A 24522-nucleotide genomic window follows, 5' to 3' on the forward strand; every position below is an offset into this window, starting at 1 on the left:
TCTAAGAGGCCCATCCATCTCCGTCCCTCTGCTCATTCCTTTACAGCTCTGCAACATTCTCATTTTTTTCTTTACTTTTAGGGCTATTTCTGCAGGTTTCATAACCCTATTCCTCTTACTCAGAATAGCTTGCAAGTGCACTCTGATTCTTCCACAAATCTTCCTCAGGAGTTTGTATCTCCCTAATCCTCTGCAACCAGCTGAGCCTCTGCAGTACCAACATGTACCCCAACTGCAGGGTCTTGAACCCCTGGGTTCTTCTCACCAGATTTTGTGGTCCACAGTGCAGACATCTACCTTTGCAGATGTCCTCCACTAGGTTTTCTGCATGGTTTTGGACAGAGAGGAACTCAAATCCATGAGCAACTACAAATTGTTTGAAGTCTTGTCCACTGACCCAGCAGGCTGTTACCACTTGCAATTTATTGCTGGGATCCTATGTCTGGCAAATATCAGACTAACATGAGTGATGATGGCTTTGGTGTTAGATTTTCTATGAAAGCCATCCTAGGGCAGAGTGAATAAGCCAAAACTAAGAAATAGTCACTGTTGTATCATGCACATGTGGACCACGGCTTCAAGAAGTCCTGATTTATCAGCACAAATTCTTGTCTGCACTGCAGTTTTCAGCAAATTTCGCACATCTCAAGATTTTCTCTATGTCCACTTTGCATTTTTTGCCCTGAATAGTTCATTTTAGGCTCTTCTTTAGGCTCTTGTAGGTATACCCACTTAGCCTTCCTGTGTTTTTCAGAAGCATTGCAAAGAATACAGCACCTCTGAAGCCAATATGGTTATCTTCAGACAGTTTGCCATGAATTGCCGCAACGCTTCAGTTGGAACTGGAAATACCGGTTAGGTGTGTGATTCCCTGGTGAGCGCACAATCACAACCCTGACGGCTTCCAGTGATGTCTCACCCTCTGCTTCAGCTTCTGTAAATTTATTCCACGTTGGTTTTGAAACTGGATAATTCTTTTTGATCAGACATGCATGTATTATACTGTTCCCTGTATCACTTTCAAGTACAGCCTCATCAAATACTCTCAGGAGTATATCTATTATCAATAGTCGTTTTCTTGGTTTATTTTCTACTTCAAATCCCACAACTGCCATTGGAACTGCAACCTCTGTATTACAGGAGAGATATCAGTCAGTCCCTTTGGTGCCATGGATATAAGGTATCCAGAGTCAGGTTTTTGCCACAACCTGTGAATTAATACGTAAAATTTCTCATCTGCAGCCCCAGTACCAAACACACTTGCACAGCAACATTCCAGTCCAGTAAGTCCAAATACAGAATCACAGAGTCACAGAATCACAGAATCATATAGGTTGGAAAAGACCTTTAAGATCATCGAGTCCAACCATAAACCTAACACTGCCAAAAACCACCACTACACCATGTCCCTAAGCACCTCATCCAAACGTCCTTTAAATACCTCCAGGGATGGCGACTCAACCACTTCCCTGGGCAGCCTGTTCCAATGCTTGATAACCCTCTCGGTGAAGAAAAATTTCCTAATATCCAGTCTAAACCTCCCCTGGCACAACTTGAGGCCATTTCCTCTTGTCCTATCACTTGTTACCTGGGAGAAGAGACCGACCCCTACCTCTCTACAGCCTCCTTTCAGGTAGTTGTAGAGAGCGATGAGGTCTCCCCTCAGCCTCCTTTTCTCCAGGCTAAACAACCCCAGTTCCCTCAGCCGCTCCCCATCAGCCTTGTGCTCCAGACCCTTCACCAGCTTCATTGCCCTTCTCTGGACACGCTCCAGCACCTCAATGTCTCTCTTGTAGTGAGGGGCCCAAAACTGAACACAGCATTCGAGGTGCGGCCTCACCAGTGCCGAGTACAGGGGCACAATCACTTCCCTACTCCTGCTGGCCACGCTATTTTTGATACAGGCCATACGTAAGAATTTTTCACTGAATTCCAATGTTCACATAAGAAATGCCTTATGAGGGCAGACCAAAGGTCTAGCTGGACCATACCCTTTGTAACTCCAAACTTTTTGCACCGGCAGTGTTTTGCGGCAAGCACTTCAGCACTTCACCTCCTTGCTGTGGGAAGAAAGAAAGCCTTGTACGTGTTGGGAACCTGGCTCCTTTTCATTTCATTTTAAACAGTAAAATACTCCCATTATTCCAATGTAACGATTCTTGTGTTGGAAACTACAATTAGCTATTCCCTATTTAGCTTCTCCTTGTCACTCGTGATTTCATAGACTCCTGTCTCCTTCTCAGTTGTTCATACAGAAACCATGCCATATCTTTCATTATCCTCGCTGCTCTCCTTTCTGCCTTTTCCACTTCTAGTAAATCGGTTTTGAGACGAGGGAAGCAGAACTGCACACGGTATTTCAGAGGGTTTTGCACAACAGCACGATGATATCTTCTGGTTTGATCTGTATTGTTTTCCTAACAGCTCTTAAGATTCAATTTGCCTTTTTTTTGACAGCTCTCGTGCATTGAGGTGGTGCTTTCTCTAGAAATTTTTATTACCATTTCAGCCCTGAGCGGTGACAGTCAGCTCAGAGCCTATCACTGTATATGTACCATTAGGACGGGTTTTTCTGAGTGCATCACTTTACAGTCTCCCACTTTTACAACAATATTGTACCATGCAGGCTGGAGAGACCTCCACGAGGCACACAGGAGACACGGTACAAGAGGAGCTGCAAAAACCTCCCTGCTCTCCAGCCAACGAGATATGCAACGAGATACTGCAATATGAAAACCCTTTCCTGGTAACACCGACGTTCGGGTGGATCTGCCACCGCTGGGATCCGGGGGGAGAGGCTGGTACCCCTCAGCATTCCCATGTTTTTACTTTGAGAAATCCTGTAGTGTGAGATTATGCTCTGAAAGGTAAAGTCTTAGCAGCTGCAGAGGGAGATCTACCCATGAACATCACCGAATGTCTCCTGGTTTTTGTGTCTTGTGCAACAAGTGGCTGTAGAAATGGGGACCATGTCCTTTCTACCCTCCCACCTCCCCTGTTTGATTCTTTTGCAGCTCACTGCTGTTTGTGCTTTAGTCCTTTCTCTAACGCCCCTTTTTCTCCTTGCTATAACCTACGCTTAGCTCCTGATGCTTTCCATCACCTTGTGGCAAATCGCTGCTCAGTTTTTAGCCCATGATTGCAGCAGGAAATTTGAACAAAAATTTAAATTCCAAATAACCATTCATTTATTTTTTAAACATTCCCTTGAAATTTCAAATAAATAAATCTGAAGTGATACTTACCTTATTGAAACTGATCTTTATTAATTTCTTTTATAATAAACAATCTATCTTTTATCATTACATATCACATAAAAATTTTGATGGAGCTATTCAGTTCAATTCTTTACTTCCCAATAATGACAAATACACCCCACACATACAATAGTGCTGCATACTAAAGTGCTTGTATATGTTTTATCTTTATAAATACTGATAAAATAGGTAGGGAAATTACAAACTTGAAAATAAAAAGCATCAATATTGTTGACTTGCAAAAAAAGAAAGGTTACATCCTCTCATATTGTCATGCAAATGGAGAAGAAAATCTTCATCCTTCAGGAGGAAAGCTTGGGAAAAATGGCATCGTTATATATATTCAGTATAATTCAGTATAACAAAGCACTGTGAAGTACCAGTAGTAAAGTCTAAAATCTGTGGAAATCATTACTATTAATATTATACATTTTGATATACACTGACATCATTGCGAATCTTTATTAGTAAAAGGTAGAAGTGCAGTAGCAGTAATATCATAATAGTTACGCTAAAGATTTCCAGGTTTTATTCTGAAGGTTATATTTCACATAAAGTGTTTTTTCTGCATTTCCCCAAATATTCAAGTTTTCTACATTAGACTCCAGAAGAAAAAAAAAGGCAGGCAGAGGAGAAACTGCAGAAGTCAGGCTTTTTACAGGTTTTTTCCATCTCTACTGGCAATACAGTGCAGCGCCGGGACATCAGTCCAGTCTCCTTGGCTTGTTCAGTCCTGGCTTTCCAAGGACAATCTGACTCGTAAAAGTCTTGCTGCTTTTACACCTAGAATGCCCGTTCAGCTTTGCCCACCCTGAGTTTGCCTTGGTTTAAGCTGTAGATGACTAGCTGTGCTGTGGTGCACCCATAGGGCATATCTGTTTAGGTAACGTCAGCCATAAGGAATATGATTTCACTCATATAATTTTAACCATCAAAAAATCAGACAGGTGGTCATAATTAGCTACTTGGGCATCTCCCACAGTGAGCAGAGAAGAAACATTTAGAGGAAGGATTGGTCCAGTCTTAAATACCCACAGAGCTCTCTTCAGCCAAGCTAGATCATGAGTATCCTGCTGAACCAGTTGAAGGCATCTCACGTAGCTTCCACCAGCACAGCATAGAGATGTCATTTGAGTGCAGAAGCAAATCCAGAAGAGCCAAAGCGTGCAAGACTTCAAGACGAGCTAGGCGATGCTCTGCAATAACATCATCTGTAGTTTGGCACTGGTTTCACGCTGCCCAGCGGTGGTCTGCTGAGGGCTGAAGCATGCGCTGTGGAGAGGTCTGTGGCTGCCTTCACACAGACCGCCCAGCCACCAGGAGACAGAAGGGACTTTCTGACCCAAAATGGTGGCCAGCAGATGAGGCACTCCCTAATACTGTGCAAAAAAATACTCATATCTCCATGCAGGTTCCTTAATGCAACAAAAAGATACTTAAAGCAGTTTTACTTTTACAGTGCAGTTAATTTATTCTCTTGAGCCAACTGCGCAAGGTTTCATGGCAAGTCAGTGAATTCAAACTTATTTGAAGTAATTCCTCAGAATAATTTACCAAGTGAACCGATTTTTGACTGTATATCCTTCAGACTTCCATTATTTTTTTTTTATTAACACATCTTAAATTAAATATATAATTAATTACAGATAAAACCATGGCTCTTTGTAACTCTTGGTTTATTGCAAATTTATTTTGGTTTATTTTGTAACTAACTCTTTGGTTTATTGCAAATCAAATTAAAATGTCATACATCCTTAGACTGTTTCAAAAAAGGACTTGAAAAGTATTTCATTATCTTTATGCTTTCTTAAAACTCATTAAATAAGTATTCCCTCCACTCTCCAAGGTGTAACGTCATTACCTGATGTTCTCCTACCAAGATTAAGTGTCTTTCAGGAAGATATGCTTTAGTCAATACCAGGTTTGGGGCTCAAAAGAGGAGTAACAGGGTAGAATTCACGAGCCTGTTACACATCCAGTCACATCTAATGGTCCTTTTGGCCTTAAAATCTACAAATGTAAAATTACCCCTTCCCTTTCCCCTCCCCTCTCCAAATCAGTAGTTAAAAGATGGCAATCCACACGAGCTAAATCTTGTACTTTAATTACTAGTCTTATGTTTACATAGGAACCAAGTAGTTCAAAGTTGAACGCGCAGTAATTAAAGTATTTCCAGATGTGTTCAGTGATTCTACTCTGTTTTTACAGCCTCCAGTTGTCATATATTTTCCTTTGTCGGCTATATTATTAGACACGAAAGTTAACAATTTTATTTTAAATTGTGTTTTTTCAACAAGAAATATTCCCGGATGTCAGAGCTGGTGTGACCAGTATCTTGATAATGAAAGCTCTGATCCAGCAAAACACTTCAAGATGATCCTAACTTTCAATATTTGAATCACTCCCTATTGACTGAAATCTCTAAAAACCCAAAAAACAGAGCAGAGAATTCCACAGATAATGTGAACCACATTGTAGAATTAAAACTGGGGGGAAAAAACTTTTCCACTAAAATCTACTAAAGAAAACATTCTAATTTTCCTTTTAAAATTGTTCTCGTTTCCCCTTTTTTACCTAACAGGCTATATAATATGATTATTTATCATGCTTGTGTTTTACATGGCTAAGTAAATACCGAGGACTGTTGACTTCCAAACTTACTTTGCAGATGAAACACAAATAATGGCATTATCAGCACACAAGTGAAATGTTCTTAGCACCAGAAAAAAAAGTGCAAAGTGAAAATCTAATCTCCACCCTGCCTATGCCTGAGTGCTCCTGCCCATCCCAGCAGGAAAATTACCAATTGAGTAAGCGGCAAAGATGATAGAAGAGAGCAAGCGGCAAAGATGATAGAAGAGGTTTCTCATGCAGAGAGATGCACTGTAAGCAAGGGAGCACAGCTGTAAAATCATTAGGATGAATAAATTTGTGCACAACGCAAAAAAAAAAACCCTACAAACTCTAAAAAGCTTAGCGGCAGCTAACAACTTGACAAACCTTTTTCTTTTCCTGATTGGTTTTGATAGGCCCTAATTAAAGTCCTATCTGGCAACTTTCCGTTAAATCAGAAGAGCTTAAGAGAGTCATCTCTCATGTTTTCAGGCTTCTGAGCTGTTCCCCTCCACACACACCTACCTCCACCCACTCAGGAGATTAAATATAACAGTCCAGACAAGATGAAATGCAGTGCTCCTACAGTTTTATTTGATTTATTAAAAGGAGAGAAGTAACCAAGTGGGAGAAAAATCGGTCAAATGTTCTAGATCCTTATGAAAAGCTAAAAGCATGGCTCTTGGTTTGCAACATTTCTTTCAAATTGGTGCTGTGTGTTTTCAAGAAGACATTAAGGTACGGGAGGGGGCTGGAGTTGAGAGAGGAAGGCTGGTGACGAGTGGAGGGACAAAAGGTGACTTTTCGATTGCCAAGTGAGCATCCCCCAGCCCAGAGGCACGGCAATGCTGCCACATTCTTGGCCAAGAGACGGGACAGCAGAGCAAGGCAATTCTAGCAGCAGCCATGCCCACATCTACGAGACGAAGCTGCGGCCATCTCAGGCTGCTCCATGAAGTTGTGTAAAACACATTCCCACAAGGAACATTTTCTCCTGGGCATTAAAAAGGATGTAGGGAACCACTGAACAAGAAAAATCTATTTCCCCCCTCCTCTGCCTCTCTGGTTTCTGTGGGCCTCAGCCCCACCGTTCTGATTTGTCACCGTGTCCCTTAATTCCATTTTTCTCCATAAAAACATCCAGCTGTCTCATAAACCTCTCTTTGCTCTTTGCTTCGGTGGCCTTTTTGGTTTTATTACTCCACTTATTACCACATGCTGGTCCTCCAAGGTGTACGTCCTTTTTCTTCTAGGTGTAGACTTTGCTGTTATCAGTCCGGGAACGTCCTGCACATAACATTGTCCCCTAATTGACAGCAGTGGAAAATAGTTGGGGACCACAAACAGCTACTGAGTGTGTATTTTGTGATTAGCTGTATTGGGTCTGGCTGAGATGGAGTTAACTTTCCCCACAGCAGCCTCATAGTGCTGTGGTACTGGTATTAGTGGTAGCTAGAAAGGTGTTGATGACACACCAGTGTTCTGGCTGCTGCTGAGCAGTGCTCACGCAGCATCAAGGCTGTCTCGCCAACATTCCCCCCTCACCAGTAGGCTGGGGCTGGGCAAGACCTTGGGAGGGGACATAGGCAGGACAGCTGACCCAAACTGACCGAAGGGATATCCCATACCATACAACGTCTGCTCCGCAATAAAAGCTAAGGGAAAGGAGAAGGGGGGACCATTCGTTAATACGATGTTTGTCTTCCGGAGCAACCGCTACGCGTACTGAAGCCCTACTTCCCGGGAAGCAGCTGGACGTGGCCTGCTGATGGGAAGTAGAGAATAAATCTTTTGTTTTCCTTTGATTCCACATGCGGCCTTTGCTTTTGCTTTATTAAATTACCTTTTTCTTGACCCACGAGGTTTTTTTCTATCTTATTTTCTCCCCCCCTTCCCCGTCCTGCTGAGGAGGGGAGTGACAGAGCGGCTTGGTGGGCACCTGGCATCCAGCCAAGGTCAACCCACCACATTAGCATCAGCAGCGTGCCCCTGTTTGACTATGTTCAACTCAGCTTTCATACCTGGGAGAAAGGAGCAATGACATCTGGTGGTTAGATGCTGAAGTCAAGCCAGAAAGAAAGTTCAGATGTAAATACGGAGTGATTTTCCTAGGAGTCTCCTGGGAAATGACCTACCTAGGAATACAACAGCTTCTCCATAACTTGGAGTCTTTAAATCACGGTTTGGTGTGTGTTGGTGACTTCAGGAATGTCACCAAAAGCAGACGCAAAAATGAAATGCTGCAAAAATGATTTTTGCAGCCAAAATGCTGTGAAAAAGGTCCCTTCAGAGCACTTTTGGTCTGGATTCAAGCTATTCCTCTTGGCTCTAGATCCCTGGGGTAGATGCTCAGGCACAGCCCTTTCATCTCAGTCTTTCCTCCAGGCATAGCACTCTGCATTCAGCCTCCATACCTCCCCCCTGAATCCCACCCCACTGAGCCTATCTGTTCCTAGTTTCACTCTTTAGAAGACACAATGATCAGCAAGCGAAAGAAAAAAAAAACATTTGGCATGGGAATTTTTTTGACCGTGTCACGTCACCTTTAGAAAGCAGGAGAGATCTACAATCTTCACAAAATAACTGAAGGCTTTTGAGGATGCTGTCCCCCTGGGCCAGACCTTCTTGTCATTTCAGAGGTCAACCAGCATCTGTATCTTCAGATTAGCTTTCTTGCATGTGACAAAGGATAAACTTGTTTTCAGAGCCCTACATCTCTCATACCCAGTCACAGGTTCATTTTCTCCATGTGTCCCATCAGGAAGCACATCCCTTCCTCCCACTTAGAGGAGGGGAGTAAAAAGTCCTCAAATTTATGACGGTGATCTCACATCCAACAGAATAAGAAAAATAACTTTAGGCTACACTAGCTCTTGCTAGGCAGAGCTTTTGCGAGAGCAAAATCCTGTGACGGGGGAAAACACAGTACTGCCTGTCACATCGTCAAGCAACAAAACTGAACCTCCTTTGAAACATGGCAGGTTAAACTGATTTCTCAAAATAACAAAGTTTTCACCACATGCAAACCATTTTCTTTCAAGAGACAGCTCTTTCACCAAGTATATTCTTATTTGTTAACTGGACTCACAGCTGTGTGGGCGTACCTTTCCTATAAATTTGATTTTGGCCCATCCATATACATTCCTACAAAGAGATCCCAGTCAGTATTACGCTCATTCATGAGGTCATCACATAAAGATTATCTTCACTTTCTTGGGAACAATACAAAGTAAAACCTTTGTCCTTTTTAATTTGGTACATGAACATAAAGCAAATGATGAATTAGATGGGCTAAACCCATAGACCCATCCAGTTGCAAAGAGTAATAGTTCCTGATGTCGTTCACAGCCCAAGGAAGAACATTTTCTGCCATTTTCTGCCATATCGCTCAACTGGTGCCAGGGCCATACATGGTTATACCCACAATTTCTCTGTGATGATCTCTCAGGGATGTGGCAGTCTCGTTCTTTGATCGGGGCGCTGACTGGGTGTAAGTGCCCCGACCCTGCAGTGAACGGGGTGTAAGCGTAAAATCAACAGATACCACAAAATGGATATTTTAGTCCCAAGCTGAATTTCTGAATGGAAATTACAATGCTGTGTGCAAGAAAACATAGAAAATGGGGTTTCTAATACACAAATACTCAGGTTTGTCACATGAATATCTTTCTAATAGATGTGCTACAAACTCAAGCAAAAATTATGAACTCAAGACAGACCTTAATGGCTGATGTTCTTTGCGGTTTGTTATGCAGAAGGTGGGACTATATAATCATAGTGGTGTCTTTAAAATCTATAAATACAGAGCTTCCCTTGTGATTAAATCATCACACACCTCCATGAGGAAAGGGAGTTATTGTCTCCCCTTTACGGAGCGGGAAATTAGGCACAGCTTTACACCAGTCATAATTATCTTCTCCACCTATGGGTTCATAATGGCTCACTGTGTGGAAAAACTCCACTGTGCAAGTAATTCCCGAAAATGACCATGACTCATTTTTAACCTATCCCCATGACAAAATAGCCCAAAATGCGTAGTTGTAGACGTGCCCTTTCAGATGTCAGTGGGAAGGCTCCAGAGATGGGGATGGAAAGACACGTGCGCTCCCAGGGGGCTGGAGAAAGCAAGAGGGTGGTTCTGCCTGTGGACCCTCCACCGCTCTGAATCACGTAGGTGATGGGCTCTCCCCTGAGCCGGGAGGACCACGGGAAGGGGAGGTAGCTCCTGGGCTACAAGCTTTGCAGGCCTTCAGCCCAAGGCATGCTGAGAGGAGCGGTCTGAACATACGGAGCTGCCTCTCATCACCAGAGGGAATTGCAAAGGGATTTTGTGCTTCACACAGCCGCTTCTAAAGAGGGGAATGCTAGCTATATAATTTGGATTTCATATGCCAGGCTGCTGCAGAGACTCTGGATTCTCATCAAAAATGCCTCACAGAAAGAAAGCCTGCAGGGAAGGGCTATTTTACTTGCTTTTGCATTTTAATAGCAGACTATTTTGTACTGTTACCAGGCGCCTGGAAAGCATCTGGATTCTCTAGAGAAAAAGATCCCTGGGAGATGCGCTGCATTTGTTTCTTGTGTAATGTTTTGTATGGGGATGGTGATCTGTAAATGTCAACATGTTCTAGTCCAGGAGTGACTTAAAGTCATTGTAACTGCATTTGACTTTACCCCTGTTAAATGACATTGGTGACGGTAGTCCATTTATTGTGGGACAGCCATCACTATAAGTGTGTTATGGCAAAAAGAACAGTAGAGAGTTCCCAGATATCCCAAGAGGTCTTGGGATATCTGGAATAGAGGTGTTGAGTTTCTGTGGTAGATTTGGGATGGAGAGGACTTTAGGGAGGAAGAGAAGAAATCTAGGGAATTACAGTACAAAGTACTGCTCTGGGCAGGAGGGCACGGGCATTCTGTAACCCTCCTGACCTGGAAAGTCCCAAATGGGAACCTATCTGGGGGCAAGAACAAATCCCCCGAGAACCCTGCTCCTACCTCCTTTTGCTAAGGGAAATACAGTCAGCCTCCAGAGTGGATCTCTCTTTTCTTCTGTGGAGGATCTCAGCATTGCTGTTGGAGGATCTGAACTAGAAGGAACCCAGAGGTTGGTTTCAGCTCTGCACATAGGTGTCTACATGCAGGTGTCTACATTAGCCACGTGTATGAGTTCCTGCTGAAGTGCATGAAGAGCTAGTCAGGGCACTCGTGGACTTGGGAGAGTAACTGAGCCGTGAAGATGTAGGTGTCTGCTTCCATAAAGGCTGAATTGCTCCCTAGTCTCCATGGGGTGTATTGACTAGCAGCTTTATTTAGCTGCCCACGCATATGTGTTCAGTGCATTTGAGATGCTCTGATGTCCTGTGTGGACTCCAGTTGCTCATCCAGGAGTGCAAGTGTCCCATAGATTCTGTGTCAGACCTATCAATCCCCTTTCAGATGTCCCAAGTACCCCATGGCCTACTGCACTAAGTGCTTCCACCTAGGCAACGCAACGAGCCTTAGATCGCCATTGCCTGAACACAGACCATCTAGTAGTGGGCATCTAGTCTAAGCCAGCCCCCTGGGCTTCCGCCATCATCGCTGGAGGGAACGGTGAGATGTTCATCCCGTTATTCAGTCACACCACTTTCTGCACTGCATCTTCTCCACCACAGCCACCACAGCAGCCTCTCCACTATGGCCCATGGTGGCCTCTACCCAGCCTTCACACAATCTGTCCACACTTGTCACCCATCAGACCCAAATGAATAACCTGTCCCAGGGACTTCTATCTCAGTGTGTGTCAGTGAATGACAGCTCTCTTGTTGGAACGTGGCCCAAGGGAGTGAGATAGCTGCTGGGCTTCTGAAGTACCATTTCCTTTTCCTACCAACACCCGCAAAGCAGCAAAGGGCATCAGTCCCCGTATGATCAGGAGTACAAATAGTGAATATTAACAGTAACATTGTGGTCAAACTCTGCCCTGCAATACTGACTTCTAGGAACTCAAGTGAGCTGGCCTAGCAAAGGGTAAACCTGAGTCTTTAACAATTGCAAAGCTTTTTGGTCTCCACTACACAGCCTTATCTAATTAATCTTCATCTCCCCCATGAAAGATGGGGGAAAAATTTCAGACCAGGAAATGGGAGCACAAAAAGGTCAAGTATAATGTTTCAATCCACCTGGAAAATTATGATCAGACTCAGGACTAGATTTCTGGAGCACTTGACTCCAGGCCAGTTCCTAATCCAACCTTAGCTGCAAGCCTTTTGCCTGGTGGTACAGCAAAAACTGCACTGCTGCTGGGCTTCTGTGAGTTTTGCTGCTAGCTAGAGGACCGCAGCCTCCAGGGCTGTCTAAGCACCTTTTGCCAAAACTGAATTGTAATGTGCCTTATACAGTTTTGCTTGATTTACTTTGTTCCTTTGATGTGTAAGGATTTAGTGACATGCTTAGCAATACGGTAGCATGAGACACATTGCATAAAATCAAATCACTGCTGGGCAGATGCTTCCAGATTTAAAAGCTTGATTGGTACCACAGACACGTAGCTGCCTAACTGCAGGCTGTTTCTCCTGAGACTCAGCCTGTAGGGGCTTCTCAGGACCCCTTTTAGTCCCAAAACTCCAGTAACAAGGCTTAGAAGTCATCCATTGAACCTCAAGGTGAATGTTTTAGGTCAGCAGTAGCTGATCTATAACATTCAGGCTGTACCAGTGTCTCCAAAGGTCTGCTTTCAGCTCTGATTCATCAGCAAGCATCACCCTTCTCCCCTCCCTTCACCACCCTGCCAGCTGTGGACATGGCCAGGGTGACCTAGATACTTGTCACCTCCAGGCTGGATTTTACCTTGATTCACAGTTTCTAAAACAGGACATGAAACAGATGGACAGATCCTAGCTGGTTCACATAGGAACTGCTTCATGCTCCACGACATGTCAAGCGACGTTCAAGGTCCTCTGCTGGTGATGGGTCAGCTCCCAAACACATCCAGGCTCTCCCTGTGATCCATCAGCCACCACCTGAGCCACGTCTCCTAAGGACAGGGCAGCTCCCAAATCTGGGGATGAAGCACATGACATCGGGGAAAAAGTATAATCAGTGACTTCAGTGGGAATGAGGTATCTGCATGTTTGTTTATGAATATTCTGCCTACCTATAGCTGCAGAAGCTTAAATACCTTTCTCAGTCTGTCTATGTCATCCCATCCCTTCCCATCCCATTCCATCCCATCCTTCCCTCCCCTCCCCTCCCCTACCCTGACCTATTCCATGGGATTCAGGTGGACACACACTGCGCTGCTCAGGACACACAACAAATGATCCCTGAGCTCTTCCTTCTCAGGGATGGGATTCATCTCACCCAAGTGTCAGGATTTAGACTGACTCATCTAAGCTTTCCCTTCATGGCCAACTGAGAGACACAAGCTTCTCTTGATGCCTCCTACCTCCTATTTTAGATATTCATCTTGGGAAAGGCAGAATCATTTTGGGGAGTTATCTACCTGGCCGTTTTGTCATATGGGGATCCTGTACTGTCAGCTTAGTTTGACTGCCTAATATCTAGAGGGCCACAATGAACTGGGAGGCATAATTCCCTAGAAACCTCCACCACCAGGCACAACTAGAGCATGACACCAGAGAAGCGATATCATCTTCTGTCCTTCATCCAGCTGTGGGCTGGAGACTGAATGATCAGAATGAAAATGCTGACCGTTTTAGTTTTCCGTCATAATGCACTACAACAGCTCTTCAGGGCTGTGATCCTGCATGGTTCAAGTCAATAGGAGCAGAGGGCCAAGGACTAATCATGACAGGCTACCAGTATCTGTAGGTTATCACTGCCTTTGAGAGTAAAAATTATACTGCAGGGAAAACAAAGGCAACAACCACGATCTCTATATGGAAACAATGTGGAAGCTTCTTCTAGTCACTGACAAGAAGCTTGAAATACATTTTCTAGTTTTGCAATATCTGAAAGATTCAAATGGTCTTGGTATCTCCTCTGCTCTGGTTTTGACAAGGACAAAATCCTGGACCGTGCCCAAGAGCTGCAGGCACCGAAGATTGCTGTTGGGGATTTAGGTTTGCGAATTTTGTAATGAAAATCCTCCTTGTGAAATATTGTCCCAGAATCTCCTATGAAACTACCAATAAATCACAGAGAATGTCTCCTAAAGTGTCCTGGCCTCTCCTAAGAGCATAGATCATACTCTCCCCAGAGAATACCTTTGTACAGATCAGAGACCTGGATCAGTTAATCATCAGACAAGGTCCATGCGCTCACGCAGAGCTCTTTGCTAGACCACGGCCTGAATCAGCCCCCTCAACAGCATCCCAGGTACAGAAATCACCCGTTTGATTGACTCACGTTTCAAAAACCTTAGCCTTTTCTTCCTTGTTATCTGCACCTGGTAAAGGCATTCCTGATAACAGAATAATTTATAATTAAATAAGCCTTTTTAAAAAATCCCTCATTTCACCCCTTATCTCTCAATTATCTGGTCTATGTTCCACTGAGAAGAAGTAATTACTGTATGCACGAAAATCCATCCATCCACCCATCCACCCATCCACCCATCCATCCACCCATCCATCCATCCTGTCTAGTATTTATGCTCATATCTAGGTGCCAATTCCCAATTATTACAGAAAACCTCACCCCAGGAGCCACCTATTCCTTGGGAGCTCAGCTCTGTGCCTGCAGGTGTTGTACAGGAGCAGGTTGTACACAGCTGGAGGGTGTTCCAGTGGCCTCTATCTGCGAGCGCTCCTGTTGAATTAAATGAGGTGGATAGTGTCCATCTTTGGAGAGCACAAGCCTAGTTTAAAACAAAATTTATTGAGTAGGTGTGAGAGAAATTCTTAAAAATAGGATGGGGGCGACGAAGGTGATGAAGCAGGAAAATGCACGCAAGCAGCTCCACACAAACGGTGGCAGTTTTGACTTAAATAGTGTATTTGTACATAATCTGCCAGAGAAATAAGTAGATAAAGAGTTGTTAAAAGTCATCAGGGTGATTTGGGGCACCCAGCAGGCCGTCCCAGCCATGAACTGCCTAGTACAGAAGTGGTACCAGCCCTGGGTTCAGAGCGGTCCTTGGTGTGATGTTATGAGACCTCTGCTGTCATCTAGTGACAAAAGGGAAGAAGTAGCCGAAAAAAGGGAAAATCTTGGGATGAAAGAAATGTCAGCGCAGGTTATGATGGGGGAAGCAGAAACAGTGTATATTGAACACCTGGAGGTCGCCCCTGTACACTTAGAGCCAGTTGAGATGTTTTTTAAGATATCCCCCTGTGCCGGTTTTGGCTGGGGTAGAGTTAATTTTCTTTATAGTAGCTAGTATGGGGCTGTGTTTTGGATTTGTGCTGAAAACAGTGTTGAAAACACACTGATGTTTTAGTTGTTGCCAAGTAATGTTTGCACTAGTCAAGGACTTTTCAGCTTCCCATGCTCTGCCAGGTGCAGAAGAAGCTGGGAGGGGACACAGCCGGGACAGCTGACCCCAACTGACCAAAGGGCTATTCCATACCGTATGGCGTCATGCTCAGTATATAAAGCTGGGGAAGAAGAAGGAAGGAGGGGACATTCGGAGTGATGGCGTTTGTCTTCCCAAGTCACCGTTACGTGTGATGGAGCCCTGCTTTCCTGGAGATGGCTGAACACCTGCCTGCCCATGGGAAGGAGTGAATGAATTCCTTGCTTTGCTTTGCTTGTGTGCACGGCTTTTGCTTTCCCTATTAAACTGTCTTTATCTCAACCCACGAGTTTTCTTACTTTTACTCTTCTGATTCTCTCCCCCATCCCACCAGGGGGGAGCGAGCGGGCGGCTGGGTGGGGGTTAGCTGCCACTGGGGTTAAACCACGACACCCCCCCTGCATTGCAGGATTGCCCTAACTCCTCAACATACCTCAAATGGGTACATCTCTCCTAACCATGGAGGCTTCACCATCTGAGACTGCCATCACAGGCACTCCTGTGAGCATGCACCTAGGCTATTTTAGATGTCTGCTTCAGGATGGGACATCTTGCTCCCTAGAGGGGTTTCTTTGTCTCCATCAGCTACAAAGGGAGTGTGAACAACAGCTCAGATGTAGACACCTGCATGGCAGCACTCTAGACTTAGGTGGGATGGCTGCTGTCCCTTAAGTGGAAGGTGACACTCGCCTGGAGAAGAGGTCAGAATGTCTCCTGAAACCTTGTTACCACTATCCTCATTTTTGCCGATTTTGCAGGGGAAGAACTCAAACTGGCCATCCCGCAGAGCAGCTGACCATGAGGCGGCTTCTTCCTTTACATGGAGCAAGGAGCTCTTCCAGCCTTGCGGGGACATGTCCTGTATGGGGACATGTCCCCTATGGGGACACGCTGGAGGCAGCAAAGAACATCACTGGCAGCTGGGAGAGGCTGAAGGCAGCAGAAACTATCCAGAGTGAAATGAGGCATGAGAGAAAACAAGAGCTGATGGTGCGTGCGCAGAACGAGACATCAGGAGGTGGGAGTTCAAATCCCATGCGTGACCTTGACCTTTTAGGCGTGATTTAGGACAAGTTGTTTCACCAGTGTAGCCCAGTAGCACAACACGATACTGGTTTCCCATGGGAAATCTCCAAAGGCATTAAAGCTCAGTGGCATAAAACGCCAAAGTGATGCTGGGCACATTAGCCTGCAGATACTCCAATTTCAAAGAAAATTCATGTTTCACTGACAAAGAGCTAGTTTCCTCTCCCTACTTTTTAAGTACTATGGGTGCACGGTGGTTAGAAAAGCTTAGTTTTCCTCTTGTCAGCAGGGCTGAAGCAACTGAATCTGAATTTAGCTTTTGTTTGCCTTTCCCCCGCAGTATTCTTCAGCCATGCTGCAAAAGTGGGTATGAAACACTACCGACGCTGTCCCGCTCTGCTGGTAACGGACCCTCGGTTCCTTCTGTATCTCTATGAATCACTTCATTAGGTTCACAGACCAGCCAAAGGATATTTCAGAAATTTCCTTTTAAGTCTTGAAAATAAAATATTAAGCACAATCAATCATTTCTCGCGACAGCTTCTTTGTCCATGAACTATTTCCATTCATTAGAAACCATCTATTTAAAGGCCACAGTGCGTGGGAGAGGGGTAGGTATTAAAAAAAAAAAAGCCACTTCTTGATCCTAACACTGAAGCATGGTCTAATTTTCTTTGTTTTCCTGCTAGAGTCACATATTTGAGGCACAGCCATGCCTTGAATAAGGCAGGAGCATTACGGATGCTCAACAAGGTCCCAGCATCTAGGGCACCATGCTAAGGGCAAAGACTCAGCTTTCACAGCAGGTAATTTTTTGCTCACACGATTGGCAAGCGAAGCTCGACAACAAGCCCTGAAACAATTGAGAAACTCCTTTCTGCGCCTGCTGAGGTCCTGACACGAGCTCTGAAAGGATGAGTTCATGCCGGGAGCTTAAACCTCAGGGAGTCTGAAGAGCATGAAGCTGCTCAAGACCAGCCAATGCTGGGGACCACGTCGGGCATCAGCAGTGACAGAGGTTCATGCATCCAGACAAATTCCTCCTGCTGCCCCAGAAGAAAATTAGCTGCCATCTCTGTATTTTCAGGACAAGTAGGATATTTCTGAGCAGGATTAAGAGCTCTAATGTTGTCCTGCTGGTAAAGGCAAGCTGAGGGTGAGGGCAGGGCCAGGGTCCCAGCTTGCCTTACCCTTTACGCTCCTCTGCAGCAAGGAGCCACAACATCTCTTTGCCAAGACGGGGTTTTCTTACAGTCAAAGGGATGCTGCAAGAGTCGTCAATACACCCCACATTGCCTTGGAAGGGGCTGCAGGGCCCCTCAGCCCAAAACAGTCGACGTCTGCACGGAGAAGTGGAAAGATGTAGCACGTGGTAAACAAAGGCAACATTTCACAGCAGCACATGGTACAGGCAGCTCACCTCAAGCAAATATGCCATGGATGAATAATAAAAAGCACCCCGGTTGCTTGAAGAGGAGGTTTTCATAGAAACCCCGGCAGTGAGCGGCATCGTTTAGGGGAATCAGTTAGGAGTGACAGAAAAAAAGGCATCATTTCTTGGGAGGTGGCAGGATTCAGAGATTAAACACATCGAGCAAAGCTGAAGTTTGGGCTTGGGAACTCTTCAGCAGGTCACCCATCCAGCCCGGGACATAGCGCAGTCTTTCAGTGCCTTTCACAGAATCACAGAATCATATAGGTTGGAAAAGACCTTTAAGATCATTGAGTCCAACCATAAACCTAACACTGCCAAAACCACCACTACACCATGTCTCTAAGCACCTCATCCAAATGTCCTTTAAATACCTCCAGGGATGGCGACTCAACCACTTCCCTGGGCAGCCTGTTCCAATGCTTGATAACCCTCTCGGTGAAGAAAAATTTCCTAATATCCAGTCTAAACCTCCCCTGGCGCAACTTGAGGCCATTTCCTCTTGTCCTATCACTTGTTACCTGGGAGAAGAGACCGACCCCCACCTCTCTACACCCTCCTTTCAGGTAGTTGTAGAGAGCAATAAGGTCTCCCCTCAGCCTCCTTTTCTCCAGGCTAAAAAATCCCTCAGCCGATCCTCATCAGACTTCTGCTCCAGACCCTAAAAACTGGGGTGGATTTTCCCGTTAGATCTGTTGAAAGGGTACAAGCCCTCAGGACAACAAACATCCCTGCGTGTTAGTACTTAGGCTACCATGGGGGAGACTCTTTGGAACCGTGAAAAGGTGGTTGTTGTGGATATCCACCATGAGGTTTGGCAGCAGAGCCTGAAGGAAAAGTGGTGGAAGGGCTCTGCGTGCACCGCTCTCCCTACTAAATGTGGTCCAGAAGGCCACGCTGGAGAGGTTGCTGCATCCTCTCCAGACCAGCATCCCTCAGTGCTGAAGGCTCAGGGCAGCTCCATGCTGCCCGTATGATCCAAATTAATATTACTCCCCTTTTTCCAAACTTGGTTTTACCCCCTCCTCATTGAAAGATCACAAGCCACGATGCTCATTTTGCACCACCAGCTCACTGATGTGCAAGCACCCTCCTCCTGGCATTCGGTGCCAGGGTTTATGTCTTAATTGGCATCCCCCAAACCACTCCAGCATGAGGGCAGACAACCCGATAAACGCAAGAACCTGCCCTCCCTTCGGTGCCTTTTCCACGGCGCTTCCCCTTCCAGGCAGCCTGAGCTGTTTTATCACTTTCTCAAAAGGAAAGCGCTGCCGAGTCCCCAAACCTCACAACAGCAGGGCGCTGGAGATAAGGCAGGGAAAATATTTCACTCGCAAGGAAACTGTGCTCATCTCGTGCTAATGTCCCCATCCTCTGGAATCCAAGGCAATAATTACAGCAATTTGTAGATAATTATTTGTTAATTAAAAACAGGCTTGCTGGGTACAGTTACCAATTTCCTCTGCTGGCTGCATAGGGCTGTGCAAGGAGCCACTGGGGGATTGCTGGTTTCGTAAAATCGTTTGCCTGTTCAGTTTGGAAAAAAAGCCCCCAGTGGGTCGTCTCCCCCCTCTCCCCACATCCTGGCGGGTCTGATTCATTCTCCTAAGACATCCTGGAGAGCTCTGTGCCTGGCTTTCCCTTGGAGATTTCCAATGAAGGTGACTGCCGCATCCCCCCACTGCAGCCTGTTTCCCCAGCTAATTTAATGACCCTGTGCTCACACAGACTCATTTCCAAGCACATGTAAATTAGTAGCTCCTAAAGAAGGAGTCATGACCCCAAGCTGAGGTCATGGGCCTGAGAGAAGCTCATCTCCATCCCATGTTTATATTAGCAGTAATAAATGGAGTTACAGCTGGGAGCAAACTGAAGCTGCTGGCTTAAATAGTGCTGTTGGGGACAATTATTCTGCCCTAGGTTGGGCAGTCTGTAGTTCTTGGTAGCTTCCCAGGAAGAGTTTTCATGACAGCTGTGAGAAGAAGTAATGACAAGATTTCAGATGTCCCCCACTAAATACTGCACCCACGAGGAGCCTGTCTTGGGATGATGCCCTTCATGATGTACCAGGATTTTGGATCTTGTGAGTCCTCTCTCTCTGTTTCTCCTGTGGAGCACACCTTCTCCTGGGCCCACCATGATCCACCAACCCACCAGCCTGCTCCAGGGTCCCCCACAGCTCCCAAGCCAGGAGGAATTATTTAGCCCTAGAAGCAGGAAAGTCACGTTGCTCCTGATCTACTGCTGGATTGAGCTGCCTCTGGGTGGTCACTTCAGATGTCCCTTCCTCTGTGGCACTGAGGAACCAGCTCATGGAGATCTAAGAGTTGGCCACGTGGGTTGTACACCAATATAGGACTGGTAGCACCAGTATAAACCCTCACAGAAAAGCAAGTCCATGGGGAAGTATGGTGAGAAGAGCAAGTGAGCAGCCTCCCCCTCCCGGTTGTAGCAGAGCAGTTCGGAGCCATGGTGACAAGGATGGGACCAAGGAATAACATGGCCATTTTGTCATCACATGCCCAGAAGCAGATTGTTCCCATCCCCCTTAGCAGAACAGTGGTGTCAATGAGAACAAACCAGTGATAATGGGGAGGGGAAAAAAATTAGACTGTCAATATCCTCTTCATGGAAATAATCTCACAGGTTGTTAGTCACAGAGGGCTGGCTTCGCCCCTCTAATTTTCTCCTGTACGTGGGCTTTCATGTTCCTCTCGCCACCTCAGCGGCTGAGTGCCTGCACCATGTGCAGAGGAATCACAATTAAGCAAAGTGGCTGGATGTCATGATATATGGGACTACATCTCTGCTTCAGCAGCACAGAAAGCTAGAGAAGAGCTGAGATTAAACACTGGGTTAATTAGTACATTTAATTAGCTCTCAGTTATTAAATCCTTTCAGACCCTTAGATAAATCGCTCAAAGTACAAAACATTCCTTAGAAATGCTATTATTTATTCCCCTCTTCTCTCTCCAGGTTTGTGCAGGGCTGGGAAGCTCTAGCTTTCCTCCTGCAGCTTCATGCAGGAGCAGAGTCCATCCTAGCCTCAATGGCCCAGTGTGAGTCCCCGAGATTACTCTTGAATTTGCAAGCCTACCAATTTCCAAATTCACAGTTCTTCTGAGGAGCGAAGAGGCAGTACCCTGCTAACGTGGGCAACAGTAGCAGGAAAGGGAATAATGTTGGAGAAAAGCAGGGAGCAACAGCTCCTCTTAACTCTGAGAGACAGAAACAGATTCACAGAGGTTTGCCGTGGACTTAGTCACCCAGCAGTGTGTCCCTTTCCATGTTGTCTTCCTCTGTGGCTGCAGCAGACAGGCATGGCAGCCCTGCGGGAAAAAAGAGCAGAAATGGGTGGAGGAACTTCTCATGCAGGCTTTGGAGCATTGCCAGTCACCGTGCCAGCTAGATTGAGGGATCGGAAAAGATCCTCCAGGCTCCTGTTAGCAGAGTCTCCCACATTCGCCCCCCTGAATGACTTTCCTGTGGTTTCCATGTTCGTCCTAACAGTCCGTGGATGCATCTCTGCTCTGAAGTCCTGGAGCAGCTGCCAGCCTGCTCCCCATCATCTCCAAGTGCACGGTGGTCCCGTGCTAACCCACCGCACAGACCTGTCCTGACCCTGATCCACAGGGTCAGCTGAGCTTCAGAGAGCCCATGGCAGCCCTGCCAGAGGCTGTTCTGGTAGGGGATTTACTTATGGTAGGGGAATCCAGTCTCTGAGATGACCTTGGAGACCTATCCAAAGCATTTATCACTTGCACAATGCGGGGCCCTGAACAACACAGGTGCAGTGAGCTCAGGCTCTGGGCAGGCTGGAAAATGGATTCCTATAGCGTCAAATCTGTATGCCGTTCTCCTCATAGTTCACTGGAAAACTGATGTTTGGGGTCTAAGGAAGGGAGTTTGAGTGTTTTCAGCACCAAGACTTCTCTTCCCTAGTTAATAACAGCTGTGATGGTGGGCAAGGAATTCAGGTCCTCCTCATGCTGGTTACCTAAGCCCTTAGACTGAGAATTAATGGGAACAAAGGGCTAGATTGGATGTGGCTTGCTTAAGGGAGTTTGCTTAGGAAAAAATAATAGTACAGGATTAAGCTAAAGGATATTCCTCATTGCACCATGAAAGATATTACACACCAATGACTTACCCAGTACTTGTTTGTGATTATAATAATCCTAAATTATTAGAAAGGAGAAAGGCAAGGCTGGGATAAGATGCTGTTACTCAGCAAACCAACATTTTGAGAACAAGAATGCAGTTTTCTGGAAGATAATGTTCTCTCGTTTTTCCCCTGTGCAGTTTCAAAAGAAAGGTATTTAATCCTTCTATAAATAAGTATGAATGTATTTGCTTCCAGAGTCTACAAAATATGTCTGCAACAAAGCAATGTGGAGACATTTGGGAATGAAGTAGCTAATTTGCTACTCATAAGAAACCATAACCATAGCCTAGGACTGTATCTCAGAAGATTGGGCTGACCTTTCAGCAGCTGATGATAGTTCTACAATGGCTTCTCATCACTGAAAGCCCAATCTAACATCAGTTAAAATAAATTAAAAGCTATCACTGACTTCTGCAGATATTGGATTAGACCATATAAAACCCACCTGAATGCTGGGAACCCAAGGAAATGATCATGGTAAATCTAAATTCTAGTGAGGCCTTACAGGCTTTAAAACATCTCTCTGAAGCCCCATTAAGAACGGGTTTCTACTTAGCTCATGAATAATTCACCTTTCTTTTTCTTCTGATACATGATGAGTACCACCATAATGAAGCCTAAGCCCAGCACAAGGCCCAGTGTTCCAGTCACCTTCTTGCCCACAGCAGATCCAGAGCATGTTCCTGTTGGAAGAGCAGTCCAGAGACTTAAGGCCCAGACTAGACATTGATTTCCCCAAAAGTATCTTTTCCAGTTTCCTGCTGTCCCCATAGAGCTAGAAGTGACCCTCCCCAAGACTTTCTGATCTCCTCATTTCCAGTCTCTTATTTATAGCAGGCCACAGTGATGGGCACTGGCAGGCTGACATGCTCCACCTGGCAAGCACAGACATCCCCTTGCTTAGGTGTGACTTCCAAAGTTACCAGGATCTGGAAAGACCAATCTCCATCTAGGAGGAGGTCCTCGTACACAACTTTGGCTCTCTCTTCCTGCCCATTTTTGAACCACTTGATCCTCATTTCAGAAGGATGAAACCTTGTTGCAGAACAAACCAGATTGTTGGGATAGACGGCTATGTTTGTGTCAGAGGAATTTTCACTCTGGGTTTAACTGAAAGAGAGAAAAAGATGGAGAGCCTTGGCAGAGAGGCCGCTCCTCTCCTCCTGCCCCATTCTCCTCATCATCCTCAGGAATCGTTCCTAGCAAGAGAACCTGTGGATATCATATAGATTCTCCTCCAAACCCATTTGTCAGCATGTCCTTCCGTCCAGACCCACTGCCTTCAACATGACCTCACACTACACATCTCCCAGCTACATTCATCTTTAATCCTCTTTCTTTCTTCACTCAGTGAAGGACGATCACGGGAGATGCAGTCTGCTTCTACCAGAAACATCTAGTAGGAGCATTTCCTGTCTTCTCCTACCTTTCAGGTGGGTCCATTGCTCCAGGAACTGGCAGGAGGGGAGGTGCATTTGTTAGGCTTCGGAGTCCTGTCTCATGCTTTTCTGCAGGGCTCCTGCAAGACATTTCCTTCAGTCTTAGCCTCATAATAAAGATGCTAACTGCTCTGGTCCATGGCATTCATTCTCCCCCTGCCCCACTGTACTCAGACCTATCTCCCACCATCCATTGAGCTCCTCTGACATCCAGTGGCTGCCAAACAGGGAGCTGGCAGAGGGGGTTAAATGTGGTCCCAGGCTGGGGAAGCCAAGTTTCCCCATGCCACTCTCCTCTTCTCCTCCCATACAAAGACTCACTTTTCCTGTCCATCAGTCTAAAACTTCCTCCAGTATTTCTCCCTTGAATCCCACAAGTAGCTGAGCTACTGCAGCCTGTTTCAATACTCAGCGATTGCCCATCCCAGCTCCATGTGGGCCATGTAGAAACCCACCTCACTGTCATAGGACCAGATCTCCTGCTGGTCCCAGATGAACTTGTTTGGGTACCTCACCTGCTGCCATTCATGTAGTGACAATCCTATTTTCACTGCAGTAGGAAATGCTCTGGGGGGAGACAAAGGGGACAGGGTCAGGATTGACATTTCACTGCAGCTTTTCCTTATACCCAGATATCCAGATCTCTGCTCACCTGGAGGGTCTGTGCGAAGAGCCATGTTGCTCCTCAGCCCTATCATCACTGCCAGAGCCACAACCCAGGAGGTCTTGAATCTGTTGCTCAGGTCGGGGAAAAAAGGGTATTAAGAGAGAACCAGGCTGGTAACATCCACACCTCAGGCCAAAGTAGGAAGTTCTCAGCAATGCTCTGAGTGGAGGAACCTGAGGAAGTTCCTGAAAGCTGAGGGGATTGTGCAGCCCCTCACTATGGATCCACTCAGTACCAGAATTGGGCAACATCACTGGTAACCAGGCAGGAAAGGGTTCAGCTTCTGCCTTTCACTAGAATCTTTTCTGCAGGAAGGCAGAATAAGGGTGTCATCAGCAGACATCACAAATGAGTGCTATCAGGGCAGAAGAGTCAACAAAGCAGCTCAGATACTGCTGTGCAGCTCCTGGGGCTCCACCCTTGGGGTGTTATCTCTGGGCTGGCTCCTTCCTGGGACCCAGGG

This window comes from Mycteria americana, chromosome 1 (genome assembly GCF_035582795.1).
Source record: "Mycteria americana isolate JAX WOST 10 ecotype Jacksonville Zoo and Gardens chromosome 1, USCA_MyAme_1.0, whole genome shotgun sequence".
In the NCBI taxonomy this organism is placed as follows: domain Eukaryota; kingdom Metazoa; phylum Chordata; class Aves; order Ciconiiformes; family Ciconiidae; genus Mycteria; species Mycteria americana.